At 40.6% G+C, this 22,110-nt stretch overlaps 1 protein-coding gene across 6 annotated transcripts in view; it reads right to left on the bottom strand.

The window, feature by feature from the left end:
* ahdc1 (AT hook, DNA binding motif, containing 1) overlaps positions 1-22,110 on the bottom strand; it is a 321,455-nt gene that overhangs the window by 9,908 nt on the left and 289,437 nt on the right. The window lies entirely within an intron of this gene.

Below are 22,110 nucleotides of genomic sequence, written 5' to 3'. Positions count from 1 at the left end.
CAACTTTCTCCTTGCCTATTTTTTCTCTCCTGTTTCAAACTGGACTTCAAAGGAGATGTCGACATGGTCCCTTATTTTTGATTTGTTAACAAAGAGTACATGTACTGTAGAGACACTAGCAGGGGTTACCTGGCATTGCCCAGGGTAAAACAGACTGAAGGTGTGGACACTAAAGAAATTCCCAATGGAAAAAGTTTGGCCTCTAACCAAATTTTCAGGCTAAACCCACCATGGGAAGCAATTTGCATACCTGCGGCTAGCCCTTAAAATGCCACTCAGGACCACTTGTCTAATAAAACATAGGTGCAGTCACTAAATAAAGTTCCCCAGGGGAAAAATGTTTAAAATGAAACAGCCTATAGCAGTGGTTCCCAACTTTTTCTATGTCCTGAACCCCTAGACAATGTTTGATTTATGTTTACACCCCCGACAAAAGTAATATCACATCACATTTGAAGATGAAGTCGTCAAATTTCTCATTTTTGAACCACAAATAGAACCAAACATGGCGGGTGAACAAATTAAACTAAAAAAAAAATAAGTTTTTAACTCAGTGCATAAAATTTAAATATGAATTGAACAATTTACTGTTATAAATCTCATGAATCTCGTCAATGTGTCCTTGGTTAAGCTTAGACACTCGACTGATAATCAGTGATTAACGAGTTTGGAGGATTGGAGACCCCTTGAAGCAAAGGGTGCCGGTGCACTGCTAATCAATCAGTCACAGTTGACAAGCTTTGTCTCCTGATAACTCCTGTGCTGATGTTCAAAAACATATGTGCCGCACAGTCAGAATTGCTGCGCTACAGCCAGGACCGCCAGCAGGAGAGTCTGGCCGAATGTAAGCAGCAGGGGTTGCATCCAGTTCAGTCCCCCTTGTCCCTCCCTTGGCAAAAATATCAATCTTCTTCTTCCTCTTTTTCTTCTTCTTTTGGCTGCTCTCGTTAGGGGTTGCCACAACGGATCATCTTCTTCCATATCTTTCTGTTCTCTAAATCTTCTTCTGTCACACCCATCACCTTCATGTCCTCTCTCACCACATCCATAAAACTTCGTTTAGGCCTTCCTCTTTTCCTCTTCCCTGGCAGCTCTATCTTTAACATTCTTCTCCTAATATACTCAGTATCTCTCCTCTGCACATTTCCAAACCAACGCAATCTCGCCTCTCTGACTTTGTCTCCCAACAGTCCAACCTGAGCCGACCCTCTAATATCCTCATTTCTAATTCTGTCCATCCTCAACACACCCAATGCAAATCTTAGCATCTTTTACTCTGCCACCTCCAGCTGTCTCCTGTTTTTTAGTCAGTGCCACCGTCTCCAACACATATAACATAGCTAGTTTCACTACCATCCTATAGACCTTCCTTTTCACTCTTGTTGATATCCATCTGTCACAAATTACTCCTGACACTCTTCTCCACCCATTCGACCCTGCCTGCAGTCTCTTTTTCACCTCTCTTCCACAATATCCATTACTCTGTACTGTTGATCCCAAGTATTTAAACTCATCCACCTTCTCCAACTATACTCTCTGCATCCTCAGCATTGCACTGACCTCCCTCTCATTTACACACATGTATTCTGTCTTGTTCCTACTGACCTTCATTCTTCTCCTCTTTAGAGCATATCTCCACCTTCGCAGGGTCTCCTCAACTTGCTCTCTACTATCGCTACAGATCACAATGTCATCAGCAAACATCATAGTCCATGAGGACTCCTGTCTAATCTCATCTGTCAACCTGTCCATCACCATTGCAAATAAGAAAGGGCTCAGAGCCGATCACTGATGTAATCCCACCTCCACCTTGAATGCATCCGTCACTCCTACTGCAGACCTCACCACAGTCACGCTTCCCTCGTACATATCCTGTACAACTCTTACGTACTTCTCTGCCACTGCTGACTTCCTCATATAGTACCACAGCTCCTCTCGAGGCACCCTGTCATATGCTTTCTCCAGGTCCACAAAGACGCAATGCAACTCCTTCTGGCCTTCTCTAAACTTCTCCATCAACATCCTCAGAGCAAAATTTGCACCTGCTGTTCTTGGCATGAAACCATACTGCTGCTCACTAATCATCACCTCACTTCTTAACCTAGCTTCCACTACTCTTTCCCATAACTTCATGCTGTGGCTCATTAATGTTATCCCCCTGTAGTTACTACAGCTTTGCGCATCCCCCTTATTCTTAAAAATCGGTACCAGTACACTTCTTCTCCTCTCCTCAGGCATCCTCTCACTTTCCAAGATTCTATTAACAATCTGGTTAAAAACTCCAATGCCATCTCTCCTAAACACCTCCATGCTTCCACAGGTATGTCATCTGGACTAACGGCCTTTCCATTCTTCATCCTCTCCATAGCTGTCCTTCCTCCTTGCTAATCCGTTGCACTTCCTGATTCACTATCTCCATATCATCCAACCTCTTCTCTCTCTCATTCTCTTCATTCATCAGCCTCTCGAAGTACTCATTCCATCTTCTCAACACACCTTTCTCGCTTGTAATTACATGTCTATTTTTATACTTTATCACCCTAACATGTTACACATCTTTCCCAGCTCGGTCCCTCTGTCTAGCCAATCGGTAAAGTTCCCTCCTTAGTGTCCAACCTCTCATACAACTCATCATACATCTTTTCTTTAGCCTTCACCACCTCTCTCTTCATCTTGCGCCGTATCTCCTTATACTCTTGTCTACTTTCTGCATCTCTTTGACTATCCCACTTCTTCTTTGTCATCCTCTTCCTCTGTATAATCTCCTGTATTTCCTCATTCCACCACCAGGCTTCCTTTTCTTCCTCCCACTTTCCAGATGTCACGCCAAGCACCCTTCTTGCTGTCACTCTTACTACATCTGCTGTAGTTTCCCAGCTGTCTGGTAGCTCTTCATTGCCACCCAGTGCCTGTCTTACCTCCTCCCAGAACTCAACCTTGCAGTCTTCCTTTTTCAACTTCCATCATTTGATCCTTGGCTCTGCCTTCACTCTCTGCCACTTCTTGATGTCCAATGTCCTCCTACCGACCACCATCCTATGCTGCTTAACTACACTTTCCTCAGCCACCACTTTGCAGTTTTTAATCTCCTTCAGATTGACTCTTCTGCATAGGATGTAATCTACCTGTGTGTATTTTCCTACACTTTTGTACGTCACCCTATGTTCCTCCCTCTTCTTAAAATATGTATTCAACACAGCCATGCCCATCCTTGCAAAAATGTCAATCAAACCTCAAAATCAGTGATGTTTCATGATCAGGGACTGCACACAAATCAATACCAGACCTTGCCCTTCTGTATGGATCGTTGCAAGGTCCAAATTTCATTCTCTTAAAAAATGTAACACTCCGCCTGCAGCAATGAATGCGCTTTTCTGAATCTCACTCACAGGTGAGAATTGCATGCACAATACGTGATTCTTTTCATATCACAGAACAATAGCACTAATTAATAAATGACCAACAAATGCAGGACATCAATTGCACCATGATGAAGTCGGACAACGCACCTCACTCAGTTTTGAAGGATCGTGACACAGCCTTCCTCTTTGTCACACCCCCTGAAATGCTATCTCACACCCCATAAGCTGGGAACCTCTAGCCTGTGGTGTTTCTCTGTACTAATGGGGAATCCTTGCAAAATTCTGTGCAGACAGGTTAAATGATGTGGATTTGCATACTGGATAAACACACAATGATCTCTATATATTAAATAATAAAATAATAACACCTGTAATTTAACAAATGATTGGGGTTCCAAGTATAAATTGGAAAAGAGATGATATTTTCAGTGGTCTGCCATGGACTTGCTTACTGTACAAAGTCTGTAGCTGCCTTGTGTCCGATCTCCAAGCATACACTCTGTCCCTAACATGGCACTGCAGTTATGTATGCAAATTTGGAAAGAAATGGAAGACAGCGAACCTGGATGAACATGAACGTATTGTGTTTGACAGAGTACTGCAGTAAAATGATGTTGTGAGATTCAGCATGTTCACTCACTGAACTAAGACTTCTTCCAAAGCTGACTGCTTTCCAAATATATTTCAAACTTGTCTACTAACTGAGCAGTGATGAACGAAATCATGTCATTCCAAATATCACTTGCAAGATCTCATGACATAACATGCATGGAAAGAGATCTCTACCTCTAAGATAACAAAAATAAAAAATTCTACAAGATTAAAAAGTATTCAACCATAAGAACACATTCAGGGATACTCTAGGGGTCTGAATTCCACAGAATACAGAAAAAAATGAAGCCCAAATGATTTTTTTTTTTTTTTTTAAGTTAAATGTACCACCAATGATTCTCAAGTATGACATATTAACAAGTTAAATCGCAACTGACTCTCTCTGAAATTACAGAAGCCATTAAGTCACTACAAACTGAAAATGTGCTGAACCAGACAGTTCAGCATTCTTTGATTTTGTTCTTGACGATAACAAGAAATTCCTCTCCCTGGACCTATTTCATTTTTAAAAGCTGATCCCAAAGTTTTGTCTAAGGTACTAGCTAAATGACATACAAAAACGTCACTGTCAATTATATTAGGTCATCAAAACCGTATTTATAAAGGCCAGACGGCCAAGCCTGTAGTGTGACGCTGATACAGTCTAGATTTATACATCGCCTATAAGCAAGGCCCCTGGGGTTTTACTATCTTTGAATGCTGAAAAAGCTTTTGACACACTGTAATTGAATGAAATTACACATTTTCTATGCTACTTAAATTTGGCTTTGGGCCTAGAAATAATTATTATATTCTAACTCTGAAAGTAGAAAAGTAGTTTATGCAATTTATATAAACTCTCATCCATTCACCCTTAAGTTCAGCTATTTGACAGTTCAAGTTAAGTTCAGCTACTTCTCTTTGAAAGTCTCATCGCGATCATTATCAAACCTCTTGTTACCTGTCTGTGAAGCCAATTGCAAATACATTGAATGTTCACAACGCCAGAGCTTTACACGGATGATCTTCTGCTTTATGTAAACAATTCTGAATCATCACTTCAACACGGATCACATTGGTCCTAACTGAAATTACATCCTAACATTAGTTACAACAGTTATACTATCAAAGGTCTACTACGATTTTCAGTGTGCCTCTACTTACGTAAAGATGTTTTGAAGAAAATGGAAAGTCATTGGAATGGAAATGGGAAACAAACCCAGCTGAAACAAATGACAGCTTCTGAGACGATGGTCTTTAACGATCTGATTTTCAGTTTTATTATTAGTGGACAGTGAATGGTTGGACTCTGGAAAGAATCAGACCGCTTGGAGACTAAACTGTCATAGATCGCCACAGGAGGAGATCTTCATTTGAAACACTTTGTTGATAATAGCGACAGAGAAACGTCTTTGTGTAAAGGGGCCATTTAGGAAAGTCATCAAACAACAGGCTTAGGTTGCTGTCGCAGGAACCCATGAGTAAGTCACCAAAATCAAAACACTAATCCAAATTCATTGAATGAATTCAAAACCAAATTATAAAAGACTATTATTTGATTTTTTCAGAGTGTTTTACAATTGTGAGCTCATATCCTGGTTTTAAGAGAAACGTTTGTACGTGCTGTCCTCTTTTATAATGGTGGTACAATGTACAAGAAAGACACAGCAGCACTTGAAGCTGTGCAGAGGAGAGCAACCAAGTACATCCCATGACTTCAGGACATGTCATACTCTGACAGACTCGGAGAATTAAACCTGTTTACTCTCGAGCAGAGGAGACTACATGGGGACCTCATCCAGGTCTTCAAATCCCTCAAAGGCATTGATAGAGTAGATTCAGCAACATTCCTTCATCTTAAGGGTGAATCTCATACTTGAGGATATCAGGGGAAATTCAGGGGAAGTGCATTTAGGACGAAGCCAGGAAGCACTTCATTACTCAAAGAGTTGTGGGACTCTGGAACAGACTACCGAGTCATGGAGTTGAAGAAGAAACCTTGATAACCATTAAGAAGAATCTGGATGAGATATTGTTAGCTGAACAAACAAGCGCGATGGACTGAATGTTGGTCAAGTTTCTTATGTCTTGACACAGTGGGTCCAAGGAAAAATCGTATTCGTATTCTCTTATTCATGACGCTTTGTTAATTTATTTTCTGACTTACTTAATTTAATTTGGAAGCGGAACCAATCTCAGCCTAGTCAGGGGCACACTTTCCTGTACCTCGATTGGGTAATGAATTGAAGTGATGCCTACAGATTGGGAAATGCAAATGAATGGTGAGGGCATTGGCAGATGGCGGTCACTTGGCAGGGCATGTTGACGCCGGAGATGGGGGGGGTGGTGGTGGCCTGATTCAGGAAATGTAATGTAGTGGAAAACGTTCAGCCACAAACTATTGAATAAACAGATATAACAGCACCAAAACTTCCAAAAATGAATTAGAATCAGAACATTTCCAAATTAAAACAATAAAAAACAGAAATAAGAGAGCATTCGAAATATCCTCGGAGAGATTTAGTGCCTTTACGCACTTACATTCACAAATTGAATCAAATTTAGTAAAACATCGGTTCACTCTGTGTGTCTGGTGCCAGTGCAGGTGACACCTTCAATCAAAAATGTTGGTTGTGTGTCATAAACCAAGTCTGCTCCTCACTGAAGAATCCGGTGTTCACTTTGAGGGACACACATACCATTAAAACGTTCGGACATGTGCACAATAATAACATTCTTGCGTCTTTTGCACAATTCTCCTCTAAACTGAACTGCCTACAACGACACATCAGAGATTGCAGCAGAAGCAACAAGACCCCTTTATCAATCATGTCAGACATTGCTGAACAGTCAGCCAGTTGAGAAATGAAATGCTCCAAAACTGCCTTGTTGCTTTCACACTAACATGCCTTCTGATGAACTTAATGACTAGAGAAACAGGATCTCAGAACTGGATTCTCAGATAAAGAATGAACATTATTTTGAAATTGAATAAAATATTCCCTGTGGTAGGCTGGCACCCTGCCCGGGGTTTGTGTCCTGCCTTGCACCCGGTGTTGGCTGGGATTGGCTCTGGCAGACCCCCGTGACCCTGTAGTTAGGATATAACGGGTTGGATAATGGATGGATGGATAGAATATTCCTCCATCTGTGCCAGACATGGATGATTTTTGTTAAAAATTGAGTACATCTCCCTAGCATTAGATTGCTAACAGTGAGCAAAGAATGACAGTATATATGTGAGTAATGACTCTCGGTGCCCGTATCCCACTGGTCGTGCCTTGGCCATCTCCTTCGGCCATTCCTCATTGGACAATCATCTTACAGATTTTTTGAACACCGTTTTCTGTGTAATACTAAGGAGGACACCATTGCAGTGCAATCGAAAACATCTTTACACTATCAGCTCACCTCCATCTTATCTCGATTACCTGGAAGAAGTCTAAGCCACTTACTATTTTGCTAAGGAAGCTGGATGTGCTACAGCATAAAATGTCCATCACAAACTCCCGTAATGCAATTCAGGGTGATGGAGGCCTGGAAGCTAATCTGGATCAGGAACTAGTCCGGTACAGGCTGCCACTGCCTCACAGAGCAGGCTCAAGCACACCCCCATAACCAATACCACCAATTCAGAATTTCCAATTGACAAAACATGCCTATCTTTAGGAAGTTGATAGGAAAACCAACGTTCCTGGAGAAAAAAAAACACAAAAAATAGAGGGAGTATCTGAAACCTACACAGACATGTGCCGAACATACCATCTGAACAGACAACTAGCTACTGTGCCATCATGCAACCCCACTAGAGGTATCGTAATGTTACAATTTGATGTTCTCGGCATTTGTTCATGGTGTCGCACCCCTTTCTTAACAGCATCCTCAAGTGGCACATTCTTGGCTACGTTCTGGCCTTACTGAGCAGCTCGAAACACTTCAGATGGTTTACCAGCCTGTGACTTGCCTACCCCTAGCAGTCTTTCTATTGCTTTTGGGTGAGACAAGGGATCCAAACGGGACCAATGCACCGTACCAGATTTAGAAATTCTGAAGAGCTTTACTAAAATGCCTATTCGAATTTTTGCAATATATTGTTCTGCTTTTTACTCAAAATAAAATATGACCTTTATGTGCATATTTCTTAAGATAAATCTTTAAATAGTGTAAAGACACAGCACCTACAGTTTTCCCTAAACTCCCTTTTCTAAGTCAAGTCAATGGAGCTGCAGTGTGTCCAAAAAAAAAATTTTGTATGAAGCAGGAACTCAACCCTGCACTCTTAAAAATAAAGGTGCCAGAGCAGTTCTTCAGAGCGAGGCTGTAGAGGAACTATTTTTGGTTCCCAAAAGACCCATCTACTGTACATGAAGGTTCCAGGAAGAACCTTTACTTCTTGAGATCCGTAATCTGCTCCAGTAAATCACCATAAATAGATGGTAACAGATTTGTGAAATGCCAGAGGGCCGTGATTTTCAAAGGACTCTTGTTGCACACAACCACACAGCCCAAGTCCAGGTTTTCTTAATCTGTTAGCGTCCTTCTAGGTAGAATGCCATACTTTAAAGTTTTACATTTTTTCAACATATTAATAAGTTTTTCAAAGCACAAAGAAGCATCTTCATATGCAGAGAACCTGTCTTAGAGTGAAATGGTGCTTGGTCAAGCAATGGCTCTATGAGGAACCACACAACCCAGGAAAGAACCATCAAGTGCCATTAAAGAGCCAGTATATCTGAGAGTGTGGATGGCATAGTGGGCCATTGTAGGGCACACAGCCACACTCTCTCTTTTCTGTTGAATCTACTTTATCCAGATTAGAGTCTTGTGTTTAGGTGAGCATTGTGTGCAAAATAAAGGAGCACCTTTTACAATTTTGGACTCCATACTATAAAAAAGAGACATACTATCGCTAGAAAAACTCCAGACAAGAACAACCAGGCTGATTCCAGGACTATGATGTATGAAGAAAGATTAAAGGTGTTGAACCTTTCTAGTTAAAGCAAAGAGAGTTTAAATGGTGGCTTCAGTGAAGTAATAATAAGTTATGGAGTTTAAAAGAGCTCTTCAATGAGAACCTTGGGACACAGAAGAAACACTCATTTTGCACACACATTACAAAGCGTTTCTTCAAAATGGAGAACCACCACGTAGTGTGGTAGACAGTAGAATGCTGGGAGAACTTCAACACATGACCTGTTTTTATTTCGGAGGAATTTGGTGAATCGGATTGCTAGGTTTTGTGTGGATGAATGGGGCTGCTCTCATCAGAATTGTTCTAATGTTGTGACAGGCTCCAGCTCCCATGACCCTGCATTGTATTAAACAAGTTTAAAGATTTATTAGAATCTAATAAATCGTTAAAGTTTAAAGATGGATGGGCGTAGGTTGAAACTGGGCGCCAATGCTGTTTTATTCAAAAACTGTAAACATTATATTTAAGTATGCAGCCATGAAAAACTGGATTACGTCCAGATGAGGAAATGGATGCTAAAACACGATGATTTAGCGTCCAGTCCTGCCAGCTGAGATAGCCACCATTGCATTTTATTCAATAACCGAGACCTGCCATAACTTGACTACTAAAACTTAACTGCTTGCAACTTGGAACTGTCAACCCACAAATAAGGACGGGTTTATTCAAAGAACAACAATTACCTTAACCAAAATGTACTTTGATTTAAAAGAATTCAGCTTCTTGATTAACTGCCCTTTGTCAAATTGACCAATGAGGCACAAGGCCACCTACTGAGGTGACCCTGAAGAGTGATTGTTTCATTCAAGGCCAATTCTGAAATCCATGCTCAAGAATGGACCCTTGAAAGAATCGTTCTATTGTGTCAAAGTGATGAAAAGATTGCCATCATTGTCTGGTACAAGCCACAGCAATAAGATATGTGGAGATTGATGTCACTGCAAACAGTGAGGCGTTCAGTGCTATATAGCTATGTACAAAAGTGACACACTTACAGTGGAGCAGGACATGCATTTAACAAATATTGAGTCAATTCCAAAAAATAACTACTAAAGTGAAGCAGGTGTTCACATGTAATGGTCATAGCCCCATAATCCTTCTTTCAGGCAGTGGTGAATACCACGGTTAGCAAGGCTGAACATAAAGCTGTAGAATTTTAGTATTTCTTATTTCTCACGCCGTGATAGCTATATTTATGATTTTAATACGTTACTCACACTTTATAAGACCCTAGGGCTGAGTTACCAGACCATCCTTTGTGATAATCCATTTCTCAGTTTCCCACTGAACCTTTTTCTTTATGTAATGTCTGCAGTCTCAGAGAGCCATAAATGTATAAGTTCATCAGTGTGATGGTCTGTAATTCTGCAAGTCAGTTTATCACCACCAGAGGGCAGGCTTGAATTGGGGCTCCTTTAGCTAACCAGACATGCCTGGTGGACTGAATGGATTCCTCCCGTTTGTGACACTTCATTTATTGATTTTTCTATCCTTTTTTCAGTTTTATCTAGAGTCAGAATCAGAAGAAGGACTGGAGCCGACCCAAGTAAGAAGAGTTCAAATGATTCCTGTAAATGGGGCGCGCGCGATTAGGTGAATGGGGTTCCCAAGGTATTGGCAGCTGGCTGCCTGTTAGCAGGTTATGTAACAGAAGAGGTGGAGATGGTCTGTTTCATGGAATTGAGGGTGGGCAAGAGTTATGGAGGATTGACGGGATGCCCCTCTCTAGTCGCCTTCTGTAGAATGAACACAAGCTTTAGTGTCAGGGTATCAGGCCACCAGGACAGCCTTGGTGTGCCCCAGAAAACTAACCTAAGCTGAATGAAGAAGAGAGGCAGTGGCCCTGATAGCTTGTTAGCTGGGAAGCTTTTACTTCAAAATGAAATAAAAGTGAAAAATAAAATGAAATAAAAAAAACTGTCCGATTTTAGTGAAGAGAAGCAAATTCAATTTTTGCATTCTTATTTTCCCTTCATTCTAAGATATGAGTAATGGAGTTGTTGACGATGCTCCCTCCCAGCTCCAGATTCACAGATTTGTCTCCTGCCTGTGCAGATATTGCATGCTCTTCACATGATTCTGTGGGTTTTCATTGAGGTGCTTCCCAGAAGTGCATGTTCAGTTACTCAAAACTGGAACCATATGAGTGAGCGTGGGTGTGTACTCAATTGAACCTCAACTAAGGTTGGCACCCAAAGACACCTAGATAGACACAGAGCTCCACAAACCCAAACTGGATCAGCAGGGTAGGAGATGGAGAGATTCTGTGATTGTAATGTTTTAAATCATTGAGAAATGAGGTGAAAATAGTAAGGTAGCCAATCAGATGTGGCATTCCTTTTTTGCCATCTCTTGTTGCTAAGTAATGGCAGTTATACTTGACACCACACCTGAGCTCCACTGGAGACCAATCATAGCATTTAGGCCAATAGGCTCTATTTATGAATTGCCTGACCCTGGATGTTGTTCTGAAGCTTTTTAAGGCACCCCCTGTGATTGCTAAGCCTTCTATATTTTTGGCCTTGATTATTGACTAGTCCTGCTCTGTGTAATAATCCTTGACTGAATGATAATGTCTTCGCTTCCTCATCTAATGCCTCCAACTGGACTTCATTGACCATCCTGTGTCCTAAACTTTCACACCTTCATGTTGACTCAGTTATGCGCATCTTGTTTTGGCAAAATATCTTAACTCCATAGGTGGTCAGCATTGCTTACAATTCTTGCCATTACAGAGTATCATGAGAGCTGGGTAAAGCAATATCAGATTTTTTTTTTTTTTTTTAAATATAAGGTCTTAGAGAGCCAGAGCAGCAGCATTGAGAGTAAGGTGGGAACCAACCCCACCCAAAATGCTAGTCCACCAAAGAACATTCAAACACTTGGCCATTGTGAACAAGTGGTCACCAGTTAAATTAAGCTACAAGTGATGGGATATGGCAGAAAATGGGAGTATGTGGAGAAAAGCAGCAAAGACATGGAATGAAAATGAAATTCCACACAGACAGGGACAGAGCTAGCAATGAGAGCCACACCACCAGAGATGTGAGGCAGCCATGTTAGCCAGTGCAACACTGAACTGGCCCACTTGTTGATGTTGGAATCAAACTCTATCTATCTATCATGTAGTGCCTTTCATTATCTATCTATCTATATCATATAGTGCCTTTCATTATCTATCTATCTATCTATCTGTCATATAGTGCCTTTCATTATCTATCTATCTATCATATAGTGCCTTTCATTATCTATCTATCTATCTTTTAGGCAGAGTGGTGGCTCTGATGCTAGGGATCTGCACTACCAATAGGAAGGTTGCCGGTTCGAATCCCTTAAATGCCAAAAAGGGACTCTGCTCTGTTGGGCCCTTGAGCAAGGCCCTTAACCTGCAATTGCTGAGTGCTTTGAGTAGTGAGAAAAGCGCTATATAAATGCAAAGAATTATTATTATAGTGCCTTTCATATCTATCTAAGCTCTCCTTAAGACATCTTTCATAATTAATATATAGGGTGGCTCAGATATAATTATGCAGTTTTCATTATGCTATATCTTATTAAGTTTATTACATAGAAAAATCACCCGAAAAATTCTGGGCCATCGAGACTTGTGCAAACTGACGAGATGAAGAACTGTCTTTGCACCAAACTGGAATCATCCCCACATAAATCAAAGTCATCCAGACGATCTGCATCTGCAATCATTAGATCTGGACCACCCTGTATGATTTGTGTAAACTGTATTTTGACATTTTTAGGTAAGAAAGACAAATGTTGTGAGGTTAGTGTGTTAGTTATACACATCACTAATAGTGCCCGAAAGTGGAGATGTATTGCATGTTGATTAGCACAGGCTAGTCCGAATTTCACTGGACTTTGTGCACGTGACAGTAATGACCGTTTAAAACTATATCTACTGAAAAACAGTCAGAATAACTTTGCTTGATTTGCTAAGAAATTAAAATAGGGCAGCAAAGTGACAGCAGAGGTCATCCATCCATTTTCTGAACTCACTTTCCTGTTTACAGGCTCACTTGGAACTGCTACTTACTCCAGGAGCATTTGCTAGAGCCCAGACCCTTGCAGGGCACACCTGTGCTCAAATGCGAAGTCATTCCGTGGGTGAGTTTGTGGTCAGCAGTCAGCTTCACTGCTATGTATTTTGCATGTGGAAAGAAACAGAAGACAAAGTACAGGGAGAATGAGCTGCAAGTCAAACCTAGGCCCCTGCATCTGACTTCCATACCATCAGAGTTCTCTGACAGTACCATGCTCCAGAAACAGTTAGAATCAGGTTTTAGTTGAGAAATCTGGGTGACGGCAAAACAAGTCCATGATATCACAAAGTTTGGAGCCAAAGGAGGATTTGGCAGAGCTCATTCAGTGCCAATATGGCACGCAATATCCTGAAAGGAAACCACTAAAGAGATGGCAGACAGAGCTTCAGGTATCCTACTTTGTACTTATGCTGTGTGTTGAGATGCCTGACTGGCGACAGGGTTGCCATCAGCAAGTTCACAATCTGGATGGAACAGGGCTGCATAAAGAGAGAGGTTAAGAGCACGCATTGCATTGCCCCACCACACGACAAACCAACTCAGGATCCAGATTAGGACCTGAGTGCAGCAATGCAATGGGTGATACCTCAGCACCACACTAGTTCAGATGGCCACATAAAACCTCCAAACATGAGAAAGAGAATCTCACTGGTAACAGCAGTGGTCCCTTATAACCAACACAGGTAATGGGTTGGTGGACCCGATCATGCATGGTGCCCTAGACTTGTAGCTTTAAGTGACATTGTTGGAAAAGAGTGAGAATGTCACCCTAGATGGAAACATAAAATGGGCATTGAACCTTCTGCTAAGATAGAAGGAAAGAAACGTCTGGCCACAATGTCCTTAGCTTAAGAAGCTGGAGCCATGTTGTGTCAATGAAGAGTGGAGGCAGGTAGGGATGAGCAGATCTCTCCTGTCCTCCCACAAGAGGACAGCGCACAGTCCATGCTTGGATTGGGTTACCCCAGATGCAGCCTACGGGTACAGGGACAGTGAAATGGCACTAAAGGGAGCTGTTGCTTAGTACCTTTGTGGTCAAAAAGGATGACTTTGACCACTTAAGGCAGTTCTGAGTCTTGAAAGGAAGTGACCTTGAGAAGTGATCTGAAACTTCCTCATGCCTGGGAGCTTATTGACTTGGGAAGAGTTTGGGACAGCAGTTCATTGGAAAGGGCTTGAAGAGGCCCTGAGCAATGTTGAAAAAGAGATGGCAGGTAAGAAGGCAGTGTTTTGGTACATCAGAATGCGGACTGGCAACTCCAAGAAGGCCGGCTTGTTATTTTGATTTGTTCTGTTTCTCTTGTTATCTTTCTCGTGTGTGTTATTAATTATAATAAAAGATAGCAACTTTAATGTCTGCGACTCTTCTGACAATGTTCTGGGTGTGGGGAGGGCATTGTCCAGTTGCAAGAGAAGTTTAAAAGCAGGATGCAAACACACCACACCAGTGGATATATATGAGCACGTTGAAAGTAACAATGACTGACGTTATAGTAACCCCCTCTCTCCATTCCGACAAACCTCTCTGCACTCAGCAGCAGCCATTTCAACCTAAAACATGGTTACAGTTCCCCACATTTACTAATACAATGAGCAAAAGCAGTAACACTATGGACACTTTGTCCTCTTTTGACCTGGCATATATCTTTTAGAGTTAGACAGACTTATCCTTTACTCAGCTGGGACTCTTTATGGATTGCGGTAAGGTGTAGCAACATAAGGATGCCATACTTGGGAAGTGGGTGGACTGATTCACACAACTCAATGCAACCCCTGGAGTCGTGTCTGTCTGGTAACGTTTTTGCCGTATCTATCAGCTACTTGTATTCCATCTTCTAGTTGGGTAAGGGAAGTGATAAAATAAAGGAAACACTGACGTAAATGATCATATTAGGGCTTGGACACAAGGACAGCTTCAGTGTGCTTTGGCATAGAGTCAGCCAGCATGTCAGACAGTATCGGTGGAACGTCACAGCCTTCTTTAATCATTTGGCATTTGATGATGATGACAGAAAAAGCTGCCTCGAACGTGGAATGGCTATTGCTAGGATTTAGAACATAAGGAGTTTATCAAACGAGAGGAGACCACTCAGTCCAGCAAGCTTGTTTGTTTAGCTCGTAGCTAAGATGTTCCACTGTCTCATCCAGATACTTCTTAAAGGTTATCAAAGTTTCTGCTTTATCTACAAGTCTTGGCAGTTAATTCCAGATTCCCACAACTTCCTGGCGTGCACTTCCCCTTAATTTCCACGCATGCCTTTGAGTAATGTGATCTATCATTCACTGGAAAGTATTCTGCTGGATTGACTTTATCAACATCTTTGAGGATTTTAAAGACCTGAATGAGGTCTCCTCTGCTCAAGAAGTAAACAGGTTTAATTCTCGGAGTAATTTAAAACGTGTCCATTTTATTTTGTATTATTTATCTTTTCTTTTTGTTGAGTCACCCACTTATGAGGATTCTTGCCGCACCAATTCAGTTTGGTCGCTAAGACATCGCCTGTTGCTATGTGTGTGTGCTTGTGCTATATGCGGCTTGAGATGTGATAGCAGCCATCTTTGTAATATAAAGCTCTTGTGTTTAGAGTCTGTCTAATCTTTTTTTTTAAAATTAGAACTCAATGTCTAGAACCTGTTACAAGTCAGTGGGAATAATAATGTGCTGTTCCTCTAATTTCATTTTTTCTTCTTGTCTATTTCATCTTTTTACTCTTACTTTCGTTCTTCATCACATGCCACCAATTTGCAACAAGCTGGTATGATGGCAGGAGGGGTCATGGGAAATGGATGATCATGGCGTCCATCTTAAAAAGAGAGAACGACATGCTCAGAAACCCTCTGAAGCTGTTTTCAAATACAGGAATGAGTCAAGTACCAGACAGTTAGCTTTTTCAACAATTTCATTTGAGGTATTTTCTATTTTGGTTTTGGATCATCTACCCACATTTAGTAATAATCCTAGACTGTGACTTCTTTCTGTTCAGTTCAATGACTCTTAACATGACTGATTTGTAAAGACTGATTCTAAGGAAAGATCAGCTGGGCACAACAGACAGTTTCTTCTCTGGTTTGTTCTGTTTTTGGAATTTTTCCTGCATAGTAAATATGAGTTTGGTTCCTGACATTTTGGTTTAGCTACTGATCATCTTCCCCTCTTTGACTCATGTGGTGCTTGACTACTGTGCACCATCAATAACCTTGTCCCCCGCTTCTCTTTAATCACCTTCCCATGTTTAATCTTTCCCAATGCTGGATAGTTCCAAATGGTCCCAACAGCTGTGAAGGTTTATGTTGGACAGGATAGGCCTCACCACTCAGAACTGCAGGATAATGCACACCATACTGGAGTAAATAAAGGAGAATCCTTCACTGTAGGACCATGGGTATCTTGGGGGGTTGACGGGACCAAATTATATTTCTTACCAGTATTCTTGGCTGTATGCAAATGGATTTAAGACAGATTTACTGTGGTAGAATTATTAATTATACCGAATCTTCAGCTTTCCAACTGTTTTTGCAAACATTTCAAGCTCATACGCCAGTTTCATTGTTGGCTTTTACTAGACTGGCCTCTTACATCACGACCTTGAGTTGGTGACCACGTGTGTCAGTCAGATTATAAGAATAGGAGTCACAGGGGATGAATGACCCCCACAATGACTTTTCAGCCCATCTTCAGGTTGACTTTTACCACAGTGGAATCAACTGAAGGAAGCTGTCATCAAAGCAGTGTCTTACAACTGTCTCTCTTCGGCAGTAGCTACAGCTTCACACTGCATCAGTGTATCACAGAGTTCTCTTTTGCCTATATTTGGCCAAGAAAATGAGATTGGAATAGTCCAGCAGTATTTAAAATTTGAAGGGGTCCAAGTTCTTCTTTGAAGACCTTATCGTAACTATAGAGGTATGAGAAATGCCAATGTGTGTTTGCAGCAGTCTCAGTCAGATGCAGCTGACAAGCATTAACGTCACATTAGCAAGCTTAAATGAAGTTGTAAATGGTGCAAGAGCCTAGGAATTTAGTTAAATTAGTGAGGCGGTTAACATTTGTGTCTGTAAAACCCCCTTCAAAAACACACCATTATTCACATGGCAGTGTAGTTGCTGAAGTTACAGTGGGCTACAAGTGGGAAAGTTGGAGAAGTGAATTTGGCTACGTTCTGAAATGGATATGTGGAAGGAGCTCAAGATATGATGCATCATCCTTCCTTCTTATGCATGATTGTTACTTATTGTAAATAAAATTAGTATTTCCTAATTAAGAAATTCAGTATTATTTGGGGTTTTAGTTCTATGATTGCTAATTTATGGCAATCACATATGCTATTTCAATTTACCTCTCTTATCTATTATTACCAGTATAAAATACTAAGCTGAATTTACCTACTTACACTTAATCAGAGTTGAAGATATTATGTCATTTGAAACCATTTAAAAAAGTATCAAAATTTGATTAGCATTCATATTGAGTAAATTAATTAAATAAAACAATGTTACAAATATTCTGCAAATGCACCACTACAATGAATACATAACTGTGAAGAAAAGAAGTTGTCAGGGCCAAATTAACCAAATGCATAATGAGACGAGCACCAGGGGCCCCAGGACCTGAGGGGCTCAGGCACCAAAAACACCTAAACACAAAACACTGGACATACACTTAACAAGTATCTCAATGGCCGTGTACACACATTCAACTGTGGGATCGCAGAAAAAAAAAAAAAAATCCATGCAAAAAGTAAAAATAACCGTCATGTTCACATATGGGTGCACTGATTTCCGTACAAGCTGGGATGGCACAATGAAGAAAACAAAACAGATAAGCAATGTGATTTTTTTCAGGGGTTACAACACGAGGAGTTTGAGAGTCTTAATCCAAACCTGGACATTTGTCAGATATTAGGGCTGTCAAATTATACAGAAACTAAGGCTTGAATTTACATATTAAAAATAAATTAATATTCATATATATTTAAACATTGCTTCAAAGTTCTACGTGCTCATTTTCGTACCAATTTATTTTATACCGGCTTTTGCTTTTTCAAAGTTTTTGATAATTCATTTGCAAGTTTACTCCCAGTATTGAACGAGTTTCTAACTGGCACAGCCAGTAAATGATGCTCTTCTGCATTGCACTTTCAGTTCCGTTCTCTGGCCATACTTTTTACGTTTGGCGGGCTAAAGCTCACTGCAGGTATTGTGATAGTGAATAGATTGTTGTGGCAAGAAAATTTTAGACACATGCCCTTCTAAAAATTTTTTTTGAAGATGCCCTTGTGTGAAACTTGAGCACTCAGACCTGGAGGTGTTTAACAGTGATATGGCCCCATGCTAAGAATGAAGTGAAGGATCAATTATCTGACTAAATAGGCTTGTATTTTATACATTTTCTGGTTTTAAAAGAGGTTTATACAGTCATGTGAAAACATTAGGACACCCTTTGAAAGCATGTGGTTTTTTGTAACATTTTTAATAAATGGTTATTTCATCTCCGTTTCAACAATACAGAGAGATTAAAGTAATCCAACTAAACAAAGAAAACTGAAGAAAAGTCTTTTCAAGATCTTCTGTAAATGTCATTCTACAAAAATGCCTATTCTAACTGAGGAAAAAGATAGGACACCTTTGCCCCTAATAGCGAGTGTTACCTCCTTTGGCTGAAATAACTGCAGTGAGACGGTTCTTGTAGCCATCTACCAGTCTTCGACATCGGTCTGAGGAAATTTTACCCCACTCCTCAATGCAGAACTTTTTCAGCTGTGAGATGTTTGAGGGGTTTCTTGCACGTACAGCCCTTTTCAAGTCACCCACAGCATCTCAATGGGATTCAAATCTGGACTTTGACTTGGCCATTCCAGGACTCTCCATTTCTTCTTTTTCAGCCAATCTTTGGTTGATTTACTAGTATGTTTTGGGTCATTGTCATGTTGCATGGTCCAGTTCCGCTTCAGCTTTAATTTTCTAACTGATGGTCTCACATGTTCTTCAAGCACCTTCTGATACACAGTAGAATTCATCGTGGATTCTATGATGGTGAGCTGACCAGGTCCTGCTGCAGCAAAGCAGCCCCAAACCATGACACTTCCACCTCCATGCTTCACAGTTGGTATGAGGTTCTTTTCTTGGAATGCTGTGTTTGGTTTACGCCAAACATGTCCTCTGCTGTTGTGTCCAAATAATTCAATTTTGGACTCATCTGTCCAAAGAACATTATTCCAGAAGTCCTGGTCTTTGTCAACTTTATCTCTGGCAAATGTCAGTCTGGCCTCGATGTTTCTCTTGGAAAGCAAAGGTTTCCTCCTTGCACACCTCCCATGCAAGTTAAACTTGTACAGTCTCTTTCTGATTGTAGAGGCATGTACTTCTACATCAACAGTAGCCAGAGCCTGCTGTAGTTCTCGAGATGACACTTTAGGGTTTTGGAGACCTCTTTTAGCATCTTGCGGTCTGCTCTTGGGGTGAACTTGCTGGGGCGACCAGTCCTGGGCATGTTGGCAGTTGTTTTGAAAGCCCTCCACTTGTAGACTATCTTCCGGACAGTGGAATGGCTGATTTCAAAATCTTTTGAGATCTTTTTAAATCCCTTCCCAGACTCATAGGCTGCTACAATCTTTTTCTGAAGTCCTCTGACAGCTCTTTTGTTCTCACCATGGTGCTCACTCTCACTTCAACAGTCAGGAGCACACCAAACTAAATGTCTGAGGTTTAAATAGGGCAAGCCTCATTCAACATGCAGAGTAACGATCTACTAATTATGTGCACCTGGTGTGATATACCTGTGTGAGATCTGAGCCAATTTAAGAGGGAATACATGTGAGGGTGTCCTATCTTTTTCCTCAGTTAGAATAGGCATTTTTGTAGAATGACATTTACAGAAGATCTTGAAAAGACTTTTCTTCAGTTTTCTTTGTTTAGTTGGATTACTTTAATCTCTCTGTATTGTTGAAACGGAGATGAAATAACCATTTATTAAAAATGTTACAAAAAACCACATGCTTTCAAAGGGTGTCCTAATGTTTTCACATGACTGTATGCCACAACACAATATCAGCCTGTGGCATTTTCAATAGACTCTTCCCATCCTCTACTCCTGCAATACAGCAATTCAGTTACTTGTATGTCCCAAATCAACACATGGCCATGACTGTCAAGAACTTTGCACTTCCATCCTAACCTTCCCTGGGCTGATGGTTTCTTTTCCTCTGACTTCCATCAACCATCATGAAATATCATCAAGCTGAGCTGTCTTCATCACTGAAGCTCCTGACAAACGTGCCCAGCAATCAGCCCCCTCTTAATGTCGGTGAGAGTTTTGGGTAGTCAACATGATGCATGCCTGGGTCTGCTGCCCATTACTATTCCTGACCTTAAGCATTATGTCATGTTAGTGATGCTAACAGGATTTGCATCTCTCATTGAGCAGCACGGTGGTGCAGTGGTTGGCACTGTCTCTCACAGGTATGGTATCCTGCGTTATCCTAGGCCAGATTGTTGTCTATGTGAATTTACTTCCATGCCTGTATGGGTTTATAAGGTTAAGTAGTTCCTCCATACTGACCTCCAGTAGTTGGCTACACCTTCAAGTGGTGTCCTATCCAGGTTTGTTTCTTGACTTACATAGGCTACAGCCTGTCTTAAAAAACAACGTGTGATCAGTATGACACTGTGATCTGTGTGTCTGGCTGCTTTTAATACACATATGCTTAGTTAACATAATACATAATTTCATTTTACCAATAATGCTAATGGAGACAGTATGCATAGAAAAAGAAGATTAACAAGTGAATTGGGTGCACTTTGGGTTAGAAGGAAATACATTTCCTTTTTAGTAATGGTCAGCAGATAGTTAAATATAAATATAAAAATATATATTATTGCTCTGGACAAAGTGTATTCTTATGTGACTGGGTCTTCTTTTGAAACTAAGAACTGTCATAAGGCTGTCACGGTGCTATTGAAGCTAATCCTGCCAAAATGGACAGCCTGAGAACGCAGCCTTCTCTCTGCCCCTAGGAAAATACCTCTAACTCCACTCAAGATGGACACACAGCGGTGTCAAAGACTCCAGTGAAGAGCTGTAAGCAGACCAACAAGCACAAGGCTTTGATCGACAACCCTGAATAGACTTAATTGGCTTATTTACCCCAGTGTTTCCTTCATCTTGTACTTATGTTACTCAAGACTTCTAACTGTGTCTTATGATCAGCTGCACTGTTTCATTTTTCTGCGTTTTCCATGGGCTATGTGTGCATGTAAAACTCAACAAATTAATTTCTAAAGTTGTTTTTTGTTTTGAGATAGTTATAAAAAAAGTTAATAATTAATCTAATTCTCCTCCAATGCCATTTTGTTTTCAATGGGCACCACCATTTTGGGGTGGGGGGGGGAATTGTTGGCGATTGCTGAGTTGTTGCTTTACAGAGAACACCACAAGTTTTCAACAAGTGACGTCACCGTGATACAAATGTCAGCGTTGTGTACACTCTGGTTGTCTAAGATGGTGAATTCACTCAGACTATTTAATGTTATTAGTTTTTTTTCCTTCACTCTATGGAAATTCTGACTAACGATTCTTACTTTTTTATTGATTTCAATTTAGGTTTTGTGTTCTGGTTTACTGATCTCCTGAATTTATGACCTTCCACTTGTTTTTTTGACTATGATTCATCCCGTGATTCCTTATTTTTAATATTATTGCCACTTTTACCTTTGCAAGCCGCACTTGGAATCAGTAAAAAGCTTTCAGAGTCCAAATACGAACAATAAAATGAAGCTCCGCGAGCTCCGTAAAACTTCACTGAAAGATTTTATTGCATAAGTTCAATACAAGATCAACAACTAAACTTTACTTGATGGGCCGTTTAATAGTATTACTTTGTGGGTGGCATACAAAAGCACAGATAAACACAGATTTACTTTAGCCATTGACAAAAAGCTATGAAACTACTGAAAATGAAGAAAATAAATAAACACAGAAAACAAGGCACTGCAGGAAATCAGCCAGCAGTTTTCAAAATTTACACAAAAACATATTTTTCCATCCATTAAAATGAAATTGAGAAATGACTGTTTACGTTAAACACGTCACGTTGTTCTTATGATAACTGGGAGCAGCCAATTTCTAGAGCAG

Source organism: Polypterus senegalus, chromosome 17 (genome assembly GCF_016835505.1).
Source record: "Polypterus senegalus isolate Bchr_013 chromosome 17, ASM1683550v1, whole genome shotgun sequence".
Lineage (NCBI taxonomy): Eukaryota > Metazoa > Chordata > Cladistia > Polypteriformes > Polypteridae > Polypterus > Polypterus senegalus.
This window is presented reverse-complemented; position numbering and strand designations above follow the sequence as displayed.